Source organism: Bos grunniens, chromosome 14, assembly GCF_055505025.1.
Source record: "Bos grunniens cultivar Pamir isolate PY7600 chromosome 14, Bosgru_T2T1.0, whole genome shotgun sequence".
In the NCBI taxonomy this organism is placed as follows: Eukaryota; Metazoa; Chordata; class Mammalia; order Artiodactyla; family Bovidae; genus Bos; species Bos grunniens.
In genome coordinates, this window is record NC_141178.1 from 63,314,344 (window position 1) to 63,335,861 (window position 21,518).

Below are 21,518 nucleotides of genomic sequence, written 5' to 3' on the forward strand. Positions count from 1 at the left end.
CTATTTCTTCCTGGTTCAGTCTTGGAAGACTGAACTTTTCTAAGAATCTGTCCATTTCTTCCATGTTATCCATTTTATTGCAATATAGTTGTTCATAATAGTCTCTTATAACCCTTTGTATTTATGCATTGTCTGTTGTAACCTCTGCTTTTTCATTACTCATTTTGTTCACTTGAGTCTTCTCTCTTTTTTTTTCTTGATGAGTCTGGCTAAAAGTTTATCAATTTTGTTTATCTTCTCAAAGAATCATATTTTAGTTTTATTAAGCTTTACTATTGTTTCTTTCATCTCTTTTTCATTTATTTTTGCTTGGATCTTTAGGATTTCTTTCCTTCTACTAATTTTGGGGGTTTTTGTTCTTCTTTTTCCAGTTGTTTTAGGTGTAAAGTTGGACTGTCTATTCGATCCATTTCTTGTTTCTTAAGGTAGTATTGTATTGCTATAAACTTCCCTCTTAGGGCTGCTTTTGCTGCATCCCATAGGTTTTGAGTTGTCGTGTTTTCATTGTCATTTGTTTCTAGAATTTTTTTATTTCCCTTTTGATTTCTTCAGTAACCTGTTGGTTATTTAGAAATGTGTTGTTTAATCTCCATGTGTTTGTGTTTCTTACAGTTTTTTTCTTGTAATTGATATCTAGTCTAATAGCGTTGTGGTCGGAGGAGATGCTTGATATGATTTCAGTTTTCTTATTTACTGAGGTTTGATTTGTGACCCAAGATGTGGTCTGTCCTGGAGAAAGTTCCATGTGCACTTGAGAAGAAGGTATATTCTTCTGCATTGAATGGAATGTCCTGAAGATATCAAAGAGATCCATCTCATCTAATGTATCATTTAAGACTTGTGTTTCCTTTTTAATTTTCTATTTTGATAAACTGTCCATTGGTGTGAGTGGGGTGTTAAAGTCTCCTACTATTATTGTGTTACTGTCAATTTCTCCTTTTATGTCTGTTAGTGTCTATCTTACGTATTGAGGTGCTCCTATGTTGGATGCACAGATACTTACAATTGTTATGTCTTCCTCTTGGATTGATCCCTTGATCATTTTGTAGTGTCCTTCCTTATCTCTTGTAATCTTCTTTATTTTAAGGTCTATTTTGTCTGATATGAGGATTGCTACTCCAGCTTTCTTTTGCTTCCCATTTTCATGGAATATATTTTTCCATTCTCTCACTTTCAGTTTATATGTGTCTTTAGGTCTGAAGTGGGTTTCTTGTAGACAGCATATATATGGGTCTTGTTATTGTATCTATTCAGCCAGTCTGTGTCTTTTGTTTAGAGCATTTAATGCATTTACATTTAAAGTAATTATTGATATATGTGTTCCTATTGCCATTTTCTTAATTGTTTGGGGTTGATTTTGTAGATCTTTTTTCTTCTCTTGTATTTCTTGACTATATAAGTCTGTTTAACATTTGTTGTAGAGCTGGTTTGGTGGTACTGAATTCTCTTGACTTTTGCTTGTCTAAAAAGCTTTTTATTTCTCCATCAGTTTGGAATGAGATCCTTGCCAGGTACAGTAATCTTAGTTGTAGATTTTTCCCTTTCAGAACTTTAAATATATCCTGCCATTCCCTTCTGGCCTGCAGAGTTTCTGCTGAAAGATCAGCTGTGAAGCATATGGGGTTTCCCTTGTATGTTTTTGTTGCTTCTTCCTTCCTGCTTTTAATATTCTTTCTTTGGGTTTAGTACTTGTTAGTTTGATTAGTATGTGTCTTGGCATGTTTCTCCTTGGGTTTATCCTGTATGGGACTCTTTGTGCCTCTTGGACTTGATTAACTATTTCCTTTTCCATGTTGGGGAAATTTTCAACTATAATTTCTTCAAAAATTTTCTCATACCCTTTATTTTTCTCTCCTTCTTCTGAAACCCCTATTATTTGAATGTTGGTGTGTTTGATATTGTCCATGAGGTCTCTGAGACTATCCTCAGTCTTTTCACACTTTTTACTTTTTTCTGCTCTTCAGAAGTTATTTCCACCATTTTATCTTCCAGCTCACTGATTCATTATTCTGCTTCATATATTCTGCTATTGATTCCTTCTAGAGTATTTTTAATTTCAATAATTGTATTGTTTGTCTCTGTATGTTTATTCTTTATTCTTCTAGGTCTTTGTTAATTGATTCTTGCATTTTCTCCATTTTGCTTTCAAGGTTTTTATCATCTTTACTATCATTATTCTGAATTCTTTTTCAGGTAATTTGCCCATTTCCTCATGATTTATTTGGACTTCTGCGTTTCTAGTTTGTTCCTTCATTTGTGTAGTATTTCTCTGCCTTTTCATTGTTATTTTAAAAAATTTATTGTGTTTGAGCATTTGAGTTCTCGTTTTCCCAGACTTCAAGTTTGAATTCTTTCTTCCTTTTGGTTCTGCCCTCTAAGATTGGTCCAGTGATTTGTGTAAGCTTCTTATAAGGTAAGATTTGTGCTGAGTTTTTGTTTGTTTGTTTTTCCTCTGATGGGCAAGGCTGAGTGAGGTGGTAATCCTGTGTGCTGATGATTGGGTTTGTATTTTAGTTTTGTTTGTTGTTTAGATGTCCTGCACAGGGTGCTATTAGTGGTTGGGTGATGCCGGGTCTTGTATTACAGTGGTTTCCTTTGTTTGAGTTCTCACTATTTAATACCCCCTAGGGTTAGTTCTCTGGTATTCTAGGGTCTTGGAGTCAGTGCTCCCACTCCATAGTCTCAGGACTTGATCTCTGGTCAGGAATGAAGATTCCACAAGTGGTTTGTTATGGCATTAAGTGAGATTAAAACAAATATTCAAAAACGAAAAACCAAAGATGAACTCCAGACAAATGGCAGTTACAAAATCAGGCAAATAATAATCAAAATAATGGAATATACACATATACATCCATGAGAAAGTCAAAACAGTCCAACAAAAATAAAGTACAATAGATTGACCTGGCAAACAAAGGAAATAAAAAATTTTATTTACCAGTTAAGAGCAAAGCTAACTAAAGCATGAACTGGAAAACAAAACTAAAGCAAGGTGCCAAGGGGGGAATAAAGCAATGAAAGTAAAACTAACAAATATGTTGAGAGGAAAATAAAGAAAGAAAAAAAAGAAAGAATAGATATGCAAAGTTAAATAGAGGTAGATGAAGAAGATTTATATATATTAAAGATTAACTGCAAGGGGAAAAGAACAGTAGGAAGGGCAAACAAAGGAATACATGTAGAAAAATATAATAGGTTTAAAAAAATAAAAAGTTAAAATTATAAAAAAAGAGAAAAGGTTTAAAAAATGGAAGAAGAAAGAAAAAAAAAAAAAAAAAGAAAGAAAGGAAAACTCCACAGAACTGCAAAAGCCCAACGTAGAAGCAGAGGTTTATAACAATAATAAAAAGTGTGACTGAATACACACACACACACACACATATACATCCATAAGCAAAATCAAAACAGTTCAACAAAAATAAAGTACAACCTGGAGAACAAAGGAAGCCTAAAATTATATCTACCAGAACAAAACTAACTAAAGTACAAACTGGAAAACAAAACTAAAGCAAGCTGCCAATTGGGGAATAGAGCAATGAAAATAAAACTAACAAATATGTTGAGAGGAAAGGAAAGAAAGGAAAGAAAGAAAGTATAGCTATGCAAAGTTAAATAGAGGTAGATGAAGATTTATATACATTGAAGATTAACTGCAAGTGGAAAAGAACAGTAGGAAAGGCAAACAGAGGAATAAATGTAGAAAAAATACAATAGGTTTAAGAAAATTAAAAATTAAAATTATAAAATACAGAAGAAAAAAATATGGAAGAAGAACAAAACTAACTAAAGCACAAACTGGAAAACAAAACTAAAGCAAGGTATGAATTGGGGTATAGAGCAATGAAAATAAAACTAACAAATATGTTGAGGCTAAAGGAAAGAAAGAAAAGAAAGAATAGATATGCAAAGTTAAATAGAGGTAGATGAAGATTTATATAAAAAATTAACTGAAAGGGGGAAAAGAACAGTAGGAAAAGCAAACAAAGGAATAAATGTAGAAAAAAATAATAATAGATTTAAAAGATTAAAAAACAACAACAACGAATCCTCCCCCAAACTGCAAAAGCCCAATACAGAGGCAGAGATTTATAACAACAATAAAAAATGTGACTGAGAAAAGAAAAAAGCTCAAAAGCTTAGTTAGATTTCATAGTGCCAATAAAATTGACAACTACAACAAAGGGGGGAAAAAGAAAAAAGAATCTACAGAACAAGTCAAAACATAAGAATATTAAATGTTTTTCTTGAGTCACTGCTGTCAGAGTCCTTTCCCTCGTTGGGAGTCACAGTCCACTTCACCTCCCTAGGATGCCCTCTAACACTGTGCTGATCTCTGGACATGCTTTGAGGGCAGCTCAGATTCTAATCTGCTCCTATGCCTCTGTGTTCTTGCCTCCAATGTCCACAGCTATCAGAACTAGTGCGTCTTCTTTTGTGGGAGCTCTCAATTAACTTTTATCTATTTCACAGATGCAGAGTCTGCCTAGTTGATTGTGTGGATTTAATCTGCAGCTTGTACAGCTGACGGAAGGGTTTCAGGTCTTCTTCCTTAGTCACACTGCCCCTGGGTTTCAATTGTGGTTTTATTTCCACCTCTGGATATGGGTCGTCCGCTGGGGTTTGCTCCTGAGGCTGCCCTGGAGAAATTGGGTTTGCCCCTGTGAGGGCCAGATGTGGAGGCGATGCAGCTGCTTGGGTCGCAGGGGTTCTGGCAGCACCAGGTACTCAGGGGAGTTGGCAGCTAGGGCAGCAGGAAATATAGTGCTCTAGAAGGGTAGGGCAACCAGTGTTGGCCAATATGCTCCAGTATTCTTGCCTGGAGAACCCCTCTCTCTGACAGAGAAGCCTGGCAGTCCACAGTCCACAGGGTTGCAAAGAGTCAGACATTACCGAAGTGATCCTGCATGCCTAGGCGAAGGCTGCCTGTGGCAGCTCTGCCCCAGTGAGAGTTGAGCATGAAGGTAGCACAGCTGCTTGGTTTGCGGGGACCCTGGCGGTGCCAAGTGTACAGGGACATGGACTGCCTCTGCTGTAGGAGTTATGGCCCTATCAGAGTCTTTTTTCAAGCCTCTTGTAGCTGGCAATCAGAAGGCCTCTTTGACCAGTCTTTCTCCATAGCTCCACCCTTTCAGGCACTTAGAGGTCTGTTTCGTTACCTGGGGTCCTTCTCTGTTGTTCGGTGCCAGGGTCCTACTCTATAGATTGGCACATCAGGCACTTAAAGGGGCACCCGGGGTGGGGTCCTACTCTGTAGTTCAGTTTGTCAGGCATTTGATGGGCCAGGCTCTCTATTGTTCAGCTGCCAATGCTGGCGTGTTGGGGGAGAGGCTATGGTGATGACTCCACCCCCTACGCGTGACTCAGCAGTATTGCCTAGTTTCCATGGCTGCCTGGCTTTCCTCTACAGGCATTTCCCCCCACAATCTCCTCCCTCACATCCCCTCAATCCATCTCTCCACAGTCAACAGCAGCCCTTGCCCTGGGATTGCTCCACAATCCCTAAACTCCAACTCCCAGCCACTAGACTGTGACAAGGTCTGTCTGATTCTCATTCCATTTAGGCTGCCACAGATCAGCTGTTTCCCTTGCAGTCTTAAATGTTTCTCCTCTGACTCAGACAATTGCCCCGATGTCGGGGTCGGACCCCTGCTTCAGTTCCCTCACCCACCGAGGGCAGGCCCAGTCCTACTAACACTCCCGTTTCCCCCCCTACTTCCTTCATCCTACCAAGTTTTGTGTGGCTCTATATATTCTTTTCCGCTGGTCAGGTACTCCTGTCTGCTCTCAGCTGGTGTTCGGCATGCACTTCTGTGTCTAAAGGTGTGTTCCTGATGTATCCGTGGAGAGAGATGTATTCCATGTCCACCTACTCCTCCGCCATCTTGTCGATCAGAGGGTGAGTTTTTAACAGATGCATTCTGACAGCTGTCAAAATACAATTAAAAAAATTGTTTCTAATGAAGTTAAAGACAACTAACCCCTACCAGAGCCCACTCCAGTATTCTTGCCTGGAGAATCCCCATGGACAGAGGAACTTGGTGGACTTCAGTCCATGGGGTCTCAAAGAGTCAGACACGACTGAGTGACTAAGCACAAACAGAGAGCCACCTCACTGAAAAAATGAACAAAGCGTTTGGCCAGCCCAGTGTTAATTTTCTGGTATACAACGTAGTGATTTTATGTTTTTATACATTACACAATGATGACCAAGATACGTCTAGTTACCGTTCATCACCATACAATGTTAGTGCAATATCATGGACGCTATTCCCTAGTCTGTATGTTGCATCCCCATGACATTTGTTCTACAAGTGGAATTCAGTACTTCTCAGTCTCTCTCACCCTTTGCACTCATGCCCCTACCCCTCTGCCCTCTGTCAACAACCAGCACATTCTTGGGAATCTATGAATTCATTTCTGTTATGTACTTGTTCGCTTGTTTTATTTTCTAGTTTCTGCATGTAAGTGACATTATAAGGTGTTTCTGTTTCTCTGTCATATCTCACTTTCTCTGTCATTTCTCCCTCTAGGTCCATTCATGTTGTTGTAAGAGATCATTTTTTTTGTGGCTTAGTCATATACCAGTGGGGCTTCCCTGGTGGCTCAGATGGTAAAGTGTCTGCCTGCAATGCAGGAGACCCAGGTTCAATCCCTGGGTTAGGAAGATGCCCTGGAGAAGGAAATGGCAACCTATTCCAGTACTCTTGCCTGAAAAATTTCATGGATGGAGGAGCCTGGTGGGCTACAGTCTACGGGGCTGCAAAGAGTTGGACACAGCTGAGCGACTTCACTTCACATATAGCATTGTGTGTGTATGTATATATATGAAAACTTCTTTATCTATCAGTTGATGGACATTTTGTGGCTTACGTGTCTTGGCTATTATGAACAAAGTGCCGTGAATATAGGGGTGTGTATATCATTTTGGATCGTGGTATTGTTTCATCGGAAAGATACTCCCAAGTGTAATTCCTGCATCACATGGTAGTTCTAGTCTTTATTTCTTGAGGACCTGTATACTATTTTCTGTAGCTGTACCAGTGAACATTCCCAACAAAATGCATGAGGGTTCTCCACATTCTCGCTGATACTTCTTATTTATTGTGTTTTGGATGGTAGTCTTTTTATTTTAGGTATGAGGTGATAACCTAAATTCCTTGTTCTGTTGATGTGCATTTCCCAGATGAAAGGCGATATCGATGATAGTTGCATGTGTCTCTTTGCCATCTGTACTACTCCTTGGAAAAACGTTCAGTCCCAATTTTTAATTGGGTATTTGGAGGTTCACTTGTGTCAGTTCTTCATCCGTTTTGGATATGAACCCCTTTTCAGGTGATATTGTTCGCAAATATTTTCTCACATTCAGGTTGCCTTTCATTTTGTGAATGGTTTCCTTTACCCTTGGAAAGCTTTTCAGTTGGATGGAGTCTCATTTGTTCTGCTTTTGTTTCTCTTGCCTGGGGGGACAGATCCAGAAAATGTTTCTAGGACTGATGTCAAAGAGTGTACTGCCTGTGTTTTCTTCTAGCAGTTTTATGGCTTCAGGTTTTGCATTGAAGTGTTTGATTCATTGTGAGGTTGCTTTTGAGGATAGCATGGAAAGGATTCCAGTGTGATTCTTCTGCATGTATGTGCAGTTTTCCCATCACTACTCACCGAAGAGACTTTCTTTTCCTCCTTGTGTAGTCTCACCTCCTTTGTCATAGATGAATGGACTATATCACTTCACTCACTTCAGTCGCTCAGTCGTGTCCGACTGTTTGTGACCCCATGAACTGCAGCACACCAGGCCTCCCTGTCCATCACCAGCTTTCCCGGAGTCTACCCAAACACATGTCCGTTGAGTCAGTGATGCCATCCAACCATCTCATCCTCTGTCGTCCCCTTCTCCTCCTGCCCTCAATCTTTCCCAGCATCAGGGTCTTTTCAAATGAGTCAGCTCTCTCTATATATGCTTATTTCTGGGCTCTCAATTCTGTCCCATGGGTCTATGTGTATATCTTTTGTTCTCATACCATACCATCTTGAGTATTATTATTGTAGTATATTTTGAAATCAAGGAGGGCTTCCCTGGTGGCTCAGATGGTGAAGAATCTGCCTGAAATGCAGGAGACTTGGGTTCAATTCCTGGGTTGGGGAGATCCCCTGGAGAAAGTAATGGCAACCCACTCCAGTATTCTTGCTGCTAGACCATGCTGAATGAAAGTGGTGAGAATGGTCAGGTTAGTTAGGTATAAGCTCAACTGGCTCTCGTCCCCTTGCTCCCTCTCTATCTCTCTGAGGCTTCCAGGAGGGACAGGATTAGTCCATGGTCACACATGGCTCAAGGAGTCAACTGGACCATTATTTTTCTACTCCCCAGTCCTGGGCACAGTTTTGTGAACTGTGTACCTTCTTTGACCCAGTGTCCATTTAGAGCTTTCCTAATTTTAATGGGGTTGTGTTAGAGTTCTTTGTATATTTTGAGATAAAACCTTTATTAAATATGTGTTTGCAAATATTTTTTTCCCAGTTGTGTTGTTTTTTGATTTTTTGAATGAGGTTTTCACAACAGTAGCAATCTTTAATTTTATAACATCCATGGAATCTCTTGCTTTTCTTTCTGGAATGGTGTGTTTTGTGTTGTGTATTACAACTACAAAGCTTGTGATCTACATGACCAAACCCAAGCTCATGTCAATTTTGTTTTGTGTTTTCTTCTATAATTTTGAATAGTTTTGCATTTAAAATTTGTGAGAAGGTAACAGGAAGGCCAGAGGCCCCCAAGCAGCAGGGGGAACTGCAAGTGGCAGACGTTTTTTGTTTTCTTTTGTTTTCCCCTTCTCTGTTGATCAAACAGGTTCTGCCTAAGACTAACTTTTTTTTTTCTTTTCTCAAACCTTGGGCTAATAATGGCTCAACAAAGCAGTATTCATGGCAATTGTTTTATGGCCAGGAATGATACACCTTGTGCCATCCTATCTCAAAAATGCATATTGTGAGAGGGGGGCCTGGTGAAACTCCCCTCACCCTTGAGGTGTTTCTTTTATCTGATTAGAAGCTCGCTAACAGACATAAAATGCCTTGCTAAAAACTAGCACGTGGGCATTCTATCTGCCCCTTCTGATGTCCATGTCCGAAGCTTTCTCTATCTCCCTTATACTTGAATAAAATTGTGTTACACAAAAAGCTCCAGTGGTCAAGCCTCGTCTCTGGCCCCGGATCAAATTCTTCTCCTCTGGAGGCAGCAAATCTCAGCATAGCACGTGGACAGCAGCAGCAACCTTTCAAGTTGTCTATAAATAATTTTGAGTGAATTTTGTGTACCTCGTAAAGTTTGCGTCTACATTTATTTCATTCTATATGGTTTTCAATTCTTTGTTCTTTACCTATTTTTTAAAAGTTATGGGATATTGTCTTCATTTGAGTTTGAATTTCCAGTTTAATGGGTTTCCCTAGTGGCTCAGCTGGTAAAGAATCCGGCTGCAATGCGGGAGACTTGGGTTCGATCCTTGGGTTGGGAACATCCCCTGGAGAAGGGAAAGGCAACCCACTCTAGTATTTCTGGCCAAGAGAATTCCATGGACTGTATAGTCCATGGGGTCGCAAAGAGTCCGGCTCGACTGAGCGACTTTCGCTTTCCAGTTTAACAGACTCAGCAGTTCTGCCAGCAGGGGCCGCTGTGCCCCGTGACCTGTGAGTGAGGCGTGGCCGGCACTTTCCTTATTGACCACAGGGTGGCGCTGAGCCCGCGTCACTGACTCACAGCGCATGCGTGTTCCCTGCAGCTCCGACTTAGAGTAGCTGAGGGGAGTTTGTCCGCTCAAGTACGGCAGGGCTTCGTCTGGGACTCCCAGGTGAGCGCTCAATCGCCTTGGAAGTCGCTGGGGTGTCGGCTTCAGGACAACACGGGGCGGCGTCCACACTGATGGGAGCTGGGATTCCTGACGACTCAGGCGACGTCGAGAAGAAAAGGTGGGGAAAATTCAGGAGAAGTTTGGTGAAGTTTCCTGTGTGCGAATGACTACTGTTTTCAGGCGACCCAGGAGGCCGTGATGGAAAGCGGGGGTTTTAGTCAGTTGTAGACTGTGTAGACGGTGTCCGGGGCCCGTCTTTGGATGTGGTGTTTAGTTTTCCCAGCTCTGTTTATTGTGGGGACTGTCCTTCCCCTTGGTGAGTCCTCGGCCCCTTTGTCATGGATAACGGACCATCCATGTGGGCAGAATTCTGAGCCCTCTATCCTGTACCTCTGGCCGTGTGCCTGTTTTTTGTGCCAATTCCGCACAGTTTTGTAGCTTCACCAGATTTAGTGTGGAGTCAGGGAGGGAGATGCCTACAGACGGTTCTTTCTCGGGGTCACCTTGGCTATTTGGGGTCCTTTGTGATTCACACAAATGTTAGGAGGATTTGCACTTTCTGTGAAAAATATCATTGGAAATTTAGGAAGGATTGCATTCACTGTGTGGTTTGAGTAGAATGGACATTTTAACAACCGTATTTGTTCTGTTCATGAACACAAGTTGTTCCGTCACTCAGTCCTGTCCGACTCTTTGCAACCCCATAGATTGCAGCGCGCCAGGCTTCCCTGTCCGTCATCAACTCCCGGAGCTTGCTCAGACTCATGTCCATCCAGGCAGTGAGGCCATCCAACCATCTCATCCTCTGTCACTCCCTTCTCCTCCTGCCCTCAGTCTTTCCCAGCATCAGGGTCTTTTCCAATGAGTCAGTTCTTTGCATCAATACTTTGGCCACAAAGTATCGGAGCTTCAGCTTCAACATCTGTCCATCCAATGAATATTCAGGCTATCAATGAATATTCATGGTGAGCAGAAGTATCTTTAACTAATTCTTCTGTTCCATGAGCACAGGTATCTTTGCAGTGATTTGTATCTTCTTTGGTTTATTCATCATTGTCTTAAAGTTTTCAGTGTACGGGTCTTTGACGTCCTTTGTTAAATTTATTCCTTGATATTTAGTTCTTTTTGATGCAATTGTAAATAGAGTTTTTTCACTTTTGGATGGTTCATTATTATTGTTTAGGAATGCAGTTGATTTCTGTGTATTTATTTTGCATCTTTACTGAATTCATTTATTATTTCTAGTAGTTTTTTGGTGGAATGATGTAGAAAATTGGAATTTTAAATTCCAGTTTCTGCCACATCCAGGTTGTCCACAACAGGGAGGAAAGGGAAGTCCTTTATGTTGTTGTTGTTGTTGAGTTGCTCAGTTGTGTCCGACTCTTTGTGACCCCATAGACTGCAGCACACCAGGCTTCCCTGTCCTTTGCCATCTCTAGGAGCTTGCTCAAACTTGTGTCCATTGAGTTGGTAATGCCATCCAACCATCTCGTCCTCTATCGTACCCTTCTCCTCTGCCTTCACTCTTCCCCAGCATCATGGTCAGGCTTCCCTGGTGGCCCAGATGGTAAAGAATCTGCCCACAATGCAGAAGGCCTGGGTTCAATCCCTGGGTTGGAAAGATCCTTCCTGGAGAAGGAAATGGCAACCCACGCCAGTGTTCTTGCCTGGGAAATCCCATGGACAGAGGGTCCTGGAGGGCTATAGTCCATGGGGTTGCAAAGAGCCTCTACAGGGAAGCCCTAATATAGTCTTCCCACAGTGCCTTCTGAATTCCATGTGGATTTTGAGTGAACTGGATCTGGATAAGGCTTGGCCTCTATATGGAAGTTTAATATTTTCTTTGCTTTTCTGGCATGGTTTTGACATGGTACTTTGAAAAGTATTTTATTTTCCAGTAATTTCAGATGTATAGACAACTTTATGTACATGAGAGCAAGTTTTGTGTCTTGATTAGATATATCCCTAAATATTAATGTTAACATTTAAATGGAATTATTTTTATAAGCTCATTTTCAGATTATTTATTGCTAGTGTGTATGTACAAGATAGGTTTTTGTAAAGTGATATTTTGTCCTATGACTTTGCTGAATTAGTTGACTAGTCAAATAATTTTTCGTTGTTATAGGAAGTTTTGCATATAAGATAGTGTGATCTGTGTTCTGCGAGCAGACACAGTTTTAATTTTTCTGTTCATGTATGAATGCCTTTTATTTCTTTCCTCAGACCTCTGGGTAGAACTTCCAGTGCCCTACTGAGTAACAGTGGTGAAGGCCGGCTTCCTGTCCTTGTTCCCAATTTCAGGAGTAAATCTTCCACTGTTTTTCACTGAGCATGAAGCTTGATGTGGCTTTGTATGCTACTCTCACATTGAACAAATTTCCTTTTATTCCTACCTTCTTGAGTGTTTGCATCATGAGATAGCACTGGACTTTGATTATAGCTTCCTCTGCAGTAATTGAAATGATCATGTGTTTCTGCTTCACAGTTTATAGTGGTTCAATACACTGCTTAGTTTTAATATGTGGAACAACCTGACATTTCTGGTGTAGAGATATTGCTTATGGCACCGTCCATTCAATGTTCTGATGGTTTCATGTTGCTGTAATTTTGTGGAGAATTCTTGCTTTCATGTTTATACGGTATACTGGTGTAGTTTTCTTATTATTACGTACTGTTTGATTTGATTAGCTTTGGCTTGGTGTTGGTGGCTTGAAGGGATAGCCTTAGGGCTGAGACTGGTGTGCGGGCTGGGTTATGGGTTATGGTTGCTGAAAAGTGATGCCCATGTTGCAGACCAGGCCACCTGCGTCTGACATCCCCATCCCGCCAGCTCCTGCCTGGCCCTCTAGAGACTGCTCAGTGCCCAGAGGGCAGGGGTGGTCCCCTAGTTGGCCTCCCTCCTGCCTCTGCCTGTCCATCTGTCCTGCCTGAGTCAGGGCACTGCTTCCTCCATGAGGCTTCTGGATTCTGGCCTTGGAACCCCACCCCCCCTACACACACATCCCCACAAGCTGTGTTGACCACCAGGATTTGTCACCTCAAGAGGCCCAGGAACTTGGACTCCCCAGGACCTCAGAATGGGACTTTGTGTGCAGATGGGCCACTGCAGAGCTGCCCAGGTTGAGATGAGGTCACTGACCTCTATGTGAGGGGGGAGCAGTCCTCATGGGGGAGAAGGAAGGTGAAAGCAGAGACAGAAATGGGCAAAGAGAGACCTGGAACCAGCTGACCACAGAGCCTGCAGGAGGAGCAGGCCCCCAGCACCTGGACCTAGGGCTCCAGGCCTGAGGGTAAGTGTCCCCTATTACACCCCTCACACCTCCCCCCACACGCATCTGGTGTTCTGTGTTGGGGCCACAGGAATCCCAAACCTGGCCTGTGGAGGCTGGGGCGTCGTGCTTGTTGAAACCCAGGGCAGTCACTAGCTGCCTCCCTCTGGACGTAACCCTGCCCTTTCCCGGAGGAGGGACCCAAGGTCCAGGAAGACCCACTCTTCCCTGTGGTATGGCTGCCTGCCCCCTGTCCACTGGGCATCTCAGGCCTGAGAAAGAAGCCACAGTGGTGTAGTGACCATGGTGAGTGCCTGCAGGTCGCCCATACCCACCTCCTGCCCTGAGTGTGGCCATCTTAGAAGGGGCCCTCTAGCCCCCGATGCAGGTGCCTCGTTTCACAGGGTAGGCCCTTGCGCCTTGTTCTCGGAGGAGGGTGTCGAGAGCCGTGGTGACCGACACCTGTGAGTCTGTGGGCCAGAGAGGTCTTGCCCAAGAGCCCAGGCACAGCTGGGCCAGGACGGATCCACCCCTCCCCTCCCGTGTATCCCATGGAGTGAGGATCAATTCCCATTAACCCCCAGGAAGAGACAAAACCCCCAGAGGACTAGACCGTCCACAGATCGGGGACTGAGTGTGCGCCTCATTCCCTCAGAGAGAGCAATGTCTTCACCAGGGCCTCCAGATTGGCCCATGTCCCCACCAACATCCAGCCTCGGGGACCATCCAGACAGAAATCCCCTTCCAGGAGCAGGGGCCCCTGTGCTTATAGACCCCGCCTTTGGGAAAGGGGGCCGGCCCGAGGGACGATGGGCGTGCCCCAGTGCCCCACGCTCACTGACCATCGTCCCCACCCCCCTGCCCCCTCCTGCTCCCTGTGGCCTCACCCCCTCATTTGGAGACCCTCCTCTCTAGGCTCCAGGCACCCACGCTTCCCACCTCATCCCCATTTCTCTCCAGTTCAGTTTGCCCTTTTCCACACCGGGTGAAGAGGAGAGTGAACACCTCATGCCGGTGTTTGCAGCTGTGTCAATGTCCAGCTAGACCTGGCTGCGGTCTAGCTGGACACCGGGTGGTTTCCAGGGGTACAGGGCTCGGCGTCGCCCAGCAGGGAGCAGCTCTGACACCCGTGCCCCACACCCCTCGTCCAGCCTCAGGGGTGACCCAGGACCCTCCCTGGGCTTCCCCGACCCTTGGTCGGTGTCCTCCATCATGCTCTGACAGGCAAGGGTTCCCTCCAAATGCTCCTAAACGCTTCACCCCAACACCCTTCCCGCAGTCGGCCCCTTGTCCTGTGGGGATGCTCCACCCTCACCAGGTCTCGACTGCATGGCAAGGGCAGACATCAGGCCCGCTGTATGCACTGCTGTGCATCCTGCTGTGTACACAGGTATGACCCTGCCCCAGGACTGGGAAATGCAGCCCTACAGGGGATGTGGGGAGACGTGACTGACCACAGGGTGGACGTCAGCTCTCGGCTCACGGGCGAGGGCAGCCGGCTTCTCGCTCCTGGGACCCTTTCTCACCCAGCCTGACCATGACCTGGCTTTGTTCCACCCTGTTGTCCCTCTGTTGGCCTTGCTCTGTGAGCATAACAGGCCAGTGTGGCCAGTGGCCACAGACTGAGGCACATGGACACTAGCTGACCCCGTGTGCCCCTGCTGGCCACTCGGGACAGGCGCTGCCCTGGGGCCTGTGCGCTGGGGGCTCAGCTGTGCACAGAGAGCCCAGGCCTCTGCTTCTGGCTCTGGAGTCACCTTGAGTCTGCCGGGGGTGTCTCTGCTCCCTGGGCCTCTTTTCCAGGCTGGTCTGTTATGATGGCATGGTGCGTGGTGGGGCTTCCCGAGTCCCCGGGGGGCTGGAGGCTGAGGTCAGGCACATCCTGGCCCCATGTTGATGTGACAGACCCCAGTAAACCCTGCACCTCAGGACTCAGGTGGGCTTCCTGGGCTGCTACAGCCAAGGAGGCTGGACTCTGCTCCACACGTCCTTGCTGAGTTTAACTGCATCCTTCATCATAACTAACCCTGAGTATAACAGCTTCAGGGACTTCTGGGAGGCGGTCTCTGGACCCCTGACTTTGCAATCAGGGTCAAAAATGGTGGAGGGTCATGGGGTCCTGGAATCGAAGGGCCCTCTACCAGGGGGGTGGGTAGGAGACCCCAGGTGATAGTTAGCTGAGTCCAAGGCCCTCCCAGGTATGAGGCATCCTAGCCCCTGTGCATCACAAAGAAGCCTGGTCCCTGCTTCTGAGAAATTCCCTAGGGTGGGTCCTGGTGCCAGAGGTGCCCCTATGCTGTGGCTCCTGAGTTTCCAGGGAGGACAGAGGAGTGAGGAGAGACTTATCCACAGAAAGAGAGATTCTGTCAGAACAGAGCCTAGGGCTGCCACACCCCAACCTCCACCACCAGCCCAGGTGCACTGCGGCATGGCCGTGAGAGCAAGGCTCCTTCCCCCCACAAGACACGCAGGACACGTGGGGCACTGGTCACTGGACCCCCAACTCAGTGTTAAAACCTCCCACTCAGGCCTGTTGAGTGAGAGACACCATTTGAAGACTATTAATGGGGTGGGGTGGGGTGGGAGTGAATGCCCAGGGGGGTGAAGCTGGGGTGGGGCAACTTGGAAAGTCACCCAAGGCCAGGCTCTCCCTGCAGCAACCCCCCATGTGAGCCCAGGTGGAAGTGGACCCCTCGAGTCAGAGCCCCAACGGCTCAGACACCACATTCTGGGCCTTTGGGGCACCAGTGCCCAAGCAGCCCCCGTTCTTGTCTATACCTGCTGCAGTCAGGGCCGGCCCTGTCTTCGTCTTCTTACTAGTATTTTATTTGTATTTTTGGAGAAGATTTTTTCACAAGAAACACGGATTTTTTTTTTTTTCAAACAAAAGGTTTACACATTAAGAATCTATTGTCTTGGAAGAATAGAAAAAGTCTCTTCGGCTAGCAAGGCACAATTCAGGTCGTAGGAACTAGTGAAGCAAGTTATATCCTGGAAGTTCTGATTGATCCAGTTTTAGGAATAAGATTGACTGTCTTCTTATCTAGTTGTGTAAGGCTCCTAATGTGCTGTCTCAGCTCGAGACTGGTAACACTCACAATCGAGCCTCCATGGTCCCATCTGGTGTGGACACGGCTGGCTCACTCTCCAGGAGGCTGCATCTGTTCAGAGAGGCCACCAAGCTGCTCCCCAGGTGCCCCAGTCCTGTTGTTACTATTGAGGGCACAGACCTCTGCTCTCTGCCTGTTCCCACTCCTGCTGGGCTGACTTCTGTCTGGCCTTCTCCACTCTACTGACAGGCTCTTTAACTCTGGGTTTTTCTTTACATGCAGGTGGATCCATGGCTTGGCTTCTGCAGACTTCTTCACCAGCGTTGACCTGGATGGCACAGAAGAAGGTTGATCCCTGGGTCCAGAGTCCAGCCCCGCCACTGCCCTGTCTTCTTCATGGCCAAGTTCTCACCCGTCCCAGCAGGCCTCTTGGGGGCCACTGGGATGGGGTGTCCATGGCAGGAGCAGGGGTCCACAACGGGATGGGGGTGTCCACACCAGGACTGGAGGGTCTTTGGGGGGCTGAAGGCCACGGGGCAGGCAGGAAGGCTCCCAGCATTCAGGCGGGTCCACACATCATGGTCGTAGGCCCGCCCACAGTGCACCAGGCTGTCGATGTGGTAGAAGGTGCAGTGGTCCGGGGACCACCAGTCCAGCCTGTGCAGGTGCCTGACCACCAACTGGTCAGTGTAGAGTATGCACAGGGAGCCCTGGCCATGCTCCCGCACTTCGGGAGGACACTCAGCATGGTCCCTGGGATCACCAGGAGGTCAACCAGCAGGGTCCCCCCAGGCAACCTCACTAAGTTACAGTAAGAAACAAAAGACACCTCCATGCAGGAAGACGGAAAGTCACCAGCCTGAGTGCTGTCCTGAGGAAGGCAGGCTGGCATCTGGGAACTGGGTGCTGTATGGAGTGAATGAGTGGCTCCCAGATGCTATGTCCATGTCATGACTTCAGAATTTGAAAATGGAACCTTCTTTGGAAGTAGGTCTTTTGCAGGTGTAATTGGTTACAAATCTGGAGAGGAGGTCATCCTGGATTGGGGTGGCCCTAAATCATTGAGAGCGTCCTTCTAAGAGACACAAACACAGAGGAGATACCAGGTGAAGATGGAGCCAGAGGTGGGAGGGAGGGGGCCACAAGCCCAGGAACACCTGGAGCCCAAAAAACTGGAAGAGGCAGGAAGGACCCTGTGCTGGAGCCTCTGGAGGGACCGCAGCACTGGGACACCCTGACCACAGACGGCTGGTCTCCAGCCTGAGAGGGGACAGGCTTCCGGTGTTCAGAGCCTCCGTGTGTGGTCATTTGTCACCGCTGCCCCAGGAAGCTCATGCAGCTGGTGGGAAGCTCCCTGCCCTGTTCTAAAGCCTCCCTCCCATTAGGGGCAGGCCCCTGCACCGGTGCTGTTTGCACTAACCATGAGGTTCATGCTGAGCCTGGCTCCCCTTCTGGGCACTGGTATTCTGGAGGGAGAGGGCAGATACCACCACATGACCAGCCCCCAGCTGGGTGCCAAGTCTCCAGTGAGCTTCCCTGGGGAGTTGGGGTGGGGGTGACTGTCAGGGCTTTGCCCTTTGTCATGGGGGAAGAGACACCCCAGACACCCTCGAGGAGGGAGAGGCACGATGGGTGAGTGACCGGCTCAGGGCCCCCACTGGTGCCTCCCCACTGCGCCCTGAGGCCCGTCAGAGCTGTGAGCACCCCAGCCGGTGCTGAGCCCTGGAGCCCCCCAGCAGGCCCCGCCCCTTCCTCCACTTCTAGTAGGTGGGACACCCCTTCCCCTTGTCACTTCAAGAGCACTGCAGGCCCTGCCCGCTTTATCCTCTTCTAGTTGGTGTGACACCCCTTCTTGTCATTCCAGGAGCACTGCAGACCTCGCCCTCTTCCTCAATGTCTAGTAGGTGTCACACCCCTTCTCCTTGTCACTGTAGGAGCACAGCAGACCCCGCCCCCTTCCTCCACATCTAGTAGGTGGGACACCCCTTTTTGTCATTCCAAGAGCACAGGAGACCCTGTGTCTTCTTCCATGTCTAGTAGGTGGGACACCCCTTCTCCTTGTCACTCCAGGAACAGTTCTGGAGCCAATGTGTGACTGGTTCTGGGGTTTGCAGGCTAAGCCCCTGATTCTGTGCCCCCTTCACCACATGAGCACTAAGAGCAAGCTATCTACCCTGCTGCCTGAATGCCCTCACCCCCACTCAGTATTCTCAGGGAAGGATTAGGGGCTTCTGTAGCAGCATCTGAACCCTCCTTTAATAGGGGTATCCTTGTTCACAACCCTTTAACCCCAACCTTTAGCTGCTGCTGCTAAGTCGCTTCAGTCATGTCCGACCCTGTGCGACCCCATAGACGGCAGTCCACCAGGCTCTGCAGCCCCTGGGATTCTCCAGGCAAGAACACTGGAGTGGGTTGCCATTTCCTTCTCCAGTGCATGAAAGTGAAAAGTGAAAGTGAAGTCGCTCAGTCATGTCTGACTCTTAGCGACCCCAGGGGCTTCTGTAGCAGCATATGAACCCTCCTTTAATAGGGGTGTCCTTGTTCACAACCCTTTAACCCCAACCTTTAGCAGGAGGTAACAAAAGTCTCTAAGGTAAAGGTTCCAGAGAAGAATGGTAGCTACAAGCAAAACTAGATGGAACCAGCTGGGACCAAGCTGGCAATGAATCTGACTTCCAACAAACATTGTGTGTTGATTTTACTGTATTATTGATGTTGGAGATAAATGGGCTCTAGATTAGACATAACTGGCCTCCTGTTTGCATTTCATGGGACACAAATAAGTGTACTTTATTTCATGGTGGATACTTACAACTGTTAGCATTTCTGAAGGAAGAGTTAGATGGGCTAGGTGTTTTCAGTCGGCCTCCTGTTTGCCCTCTGAAATGGAAATAACAACAGAGAGTAAATAGCCAGTGTTTGTCTCTTGCAAACACCTTAAGGTAACAGTCACGGCAAGGACAAAGAAGGGGGCGCAAAATCCTGTATGAGTAAAAAGTTAAGGGATCTCTGCCCACCACTCTTTTGGGACAAGGGAGACACTACGTGTGCACAGAAGGTCTTCTTATGTGTCAAAACTCAAGAGATAATGCCAGGAGCAACGAGTCTTGCTTTTCCCAGAAGACTTCACTTCAAGATCCATCCTGGCTGAAGAGTGAGTGTGCACCCAAGGGGAGGGTCCCAGGGTAGGTCAGGTGTGGGAAAAGAAACCGGATAATCAGCCTGAAGGAAAACAACGACCTGGAAGAACTGCCCCATATAAGTGACTTAACCATCTCTTTACTCTGCTCTTCCTCACTCGGGGGGACGCCCACACCCTTTCTCTGCTGTGCTTCTATCTTAACAAGCCGTTTCTCCCTGTGCTTCCCCATTTGTTGTTATTCTATGTCTCTAAAAAATTTATACCTGAATTTAGTTTCTGTCTCTGAGATAAATACACTTTTCACCGTGGGTAAAGATCCAGGGAAAAATGGCTTCTAGCTTCTAGCCCTTGCTGATCTGGTGGCTAGGATTCGTGGTTCTCATCCAGGTTTCCCAGGTTCAATTCCTGGGCAGGGAATTAAGATCTCCTTTCATGTCACCACTGGCTGCTAACTTGATCATTATATTAAGTGACACACCTACTGGTGGCCATACACAACGTGAAGAACCAAAAAAAGGTAAAAATGAGGTGGCCCCCTGCTAATTCAGAAAAGCCCTGCCCTTCCCCTAAACGTACCTGCCTCCCCAGCATTAGCCTCACTCCTCCTCCCAGTGTCTTTACTGTTTAAAATCAAACCACTTTCCCCAGGTGGGCGAGAAGTTGAGCTGTGAACTTAGTTCCTGCTTCTCTGTTCTTTGGCGTCTGAGTAAAGCCTGTGCTGTGTTGCTCTTGGCTTTGATTTCATAATTGTCCTCTTGAGCCCAAGTGGAAAAAGGAAGCCTTCCCTGTTGAGGCAGAGAGCCTTGACCAGGCTAGGGCCTGAGCAGAGTCCATAGGACAACTTGGTGACAATCTGTGAGGGGATGGTGGTCTCTGCCTGTGGGGTGGTGGAGGGCACGCCTACAGCTACAGTACTGGCTCCAAGGATGAGCATCAGGACGCAGAGATGATGTGAGCCAGATGATGCTCTTGTGAGGGCAAGAGTCAGGCTCTAGTGAGGACCACATTCAGGCTGTCTTGATGACCAGAGACAGGGCCCAGTGAGGGCCAGAGCCAGGCCCTAGAAAGGATGAGATTCAGGCCCTAATGAGGATGAGTGTCAGTGCCTAGTGAGGACCTGAGTAAGGCTGTAGTGAGGACCAGACGGGGCCGAGTGAGACCCAGAGTCACGTTCCAGTGAGGCAGAGTCAGGCCACAGTGAGGCACAGTTTCAGGCAGTATAGGAAAGAGTCAAGCCTCACTAAGTGAGGAGGAGAGTCAGGTTCTAGTTAGGACCAGAGTCAAGCCACAGTGTGGACCAGAGTTAAAACCCCATGATGACCAGATTCAGGGTCTAGTGAGGAAGAGTGTCCAGCCCTACTGAGGGCAAGAGTCATGCCATGGTGAGGATCAGAGCCAGGCCATAGTGAGGACCAGATTCAGGGCCCAGTGTGGAACAGTGTCAAGCTCCAGTAAGGACAAGAGTCAGGCCCCCATGAGGTAAACAGTCAAGCTGTAAGTAGGCAAGATTCGGGCCATGGAGGACAGAGTCGACATAGTGAGGATGAGAGTCTGACCATGGTGAGGATGAAAGTCAGGACAAAGAGAGGACCAATGTCAAACTGTAGTGAGGACCAAAGTTAGAGCCCAGTGAGGACCAGACTCAGGGCACCGTGAGGACCAGAGTCAGCGTCTAGTGAGGACAAGTGTCAGGACATAGGGAGGACAAGTGTTAGGCCCTAGTGAGGACGAGAGTCAGGATATTGTGAGGACCAGAGTCAGACTGTAGGGAGGACCAGACTTGGGCCCATTGAGAACCACAGTCATGGCCTATTGGGTACCAGAGTCAGGCCCCAGTGAGGCAAAGAGTCAGGTCATAGAGAGGCAAAGAGTCAAGTTGTAGAGAGGACAAGTAATGTCATAGTGAAGACCAGAGTTGGACCATAGTGAGAACCAGAGTGAGGGCCCAGTGAGGAACAAACTCTGAAGTCAGTGAGGACCAATCTCAGGGTGCAGTGAGAACAAGAATCAGCATCTTGTGAGGACAAGAGTCAGGCCCAGTGAGGACGACAGTCAAGCCCTAGTGAGGACCACAGTCAGGTCCCAGTGAGGCAAAGAGTCAGGTAGTAGAGAGGACAGAATAAAGTCAAAGAGAAGACCAGAGTCAGGCCATAGTGACAAAGACAGTCAGGCCACAGAGAGGACCATAGTCACAGCATATTGAGAAGCAATGTCAGAT

General features: G+C 46.9%; 1 long non-coding RNA gene across 1 annotated transcript; it reads left to right on the forward strand.

Moving 5' to 3' along the window:
* Window positions 1–9,735: 9,735 nt before the first annotated feature.
* LOC147359549 (uncharacterized) lies at window positions 9,736–20,032 on the forward strand. Its single transcript, XR_015140881.1, has 2 exons — window positions 9,736–9,954; window positions 16,441–20,032. It is a non-coding gene; the product is annotated as an uncharacterized LOC147359549 (long non-coding RNA).
* Window positions 20,033–21,518: the final 1,486 nt, after the last annotated feature.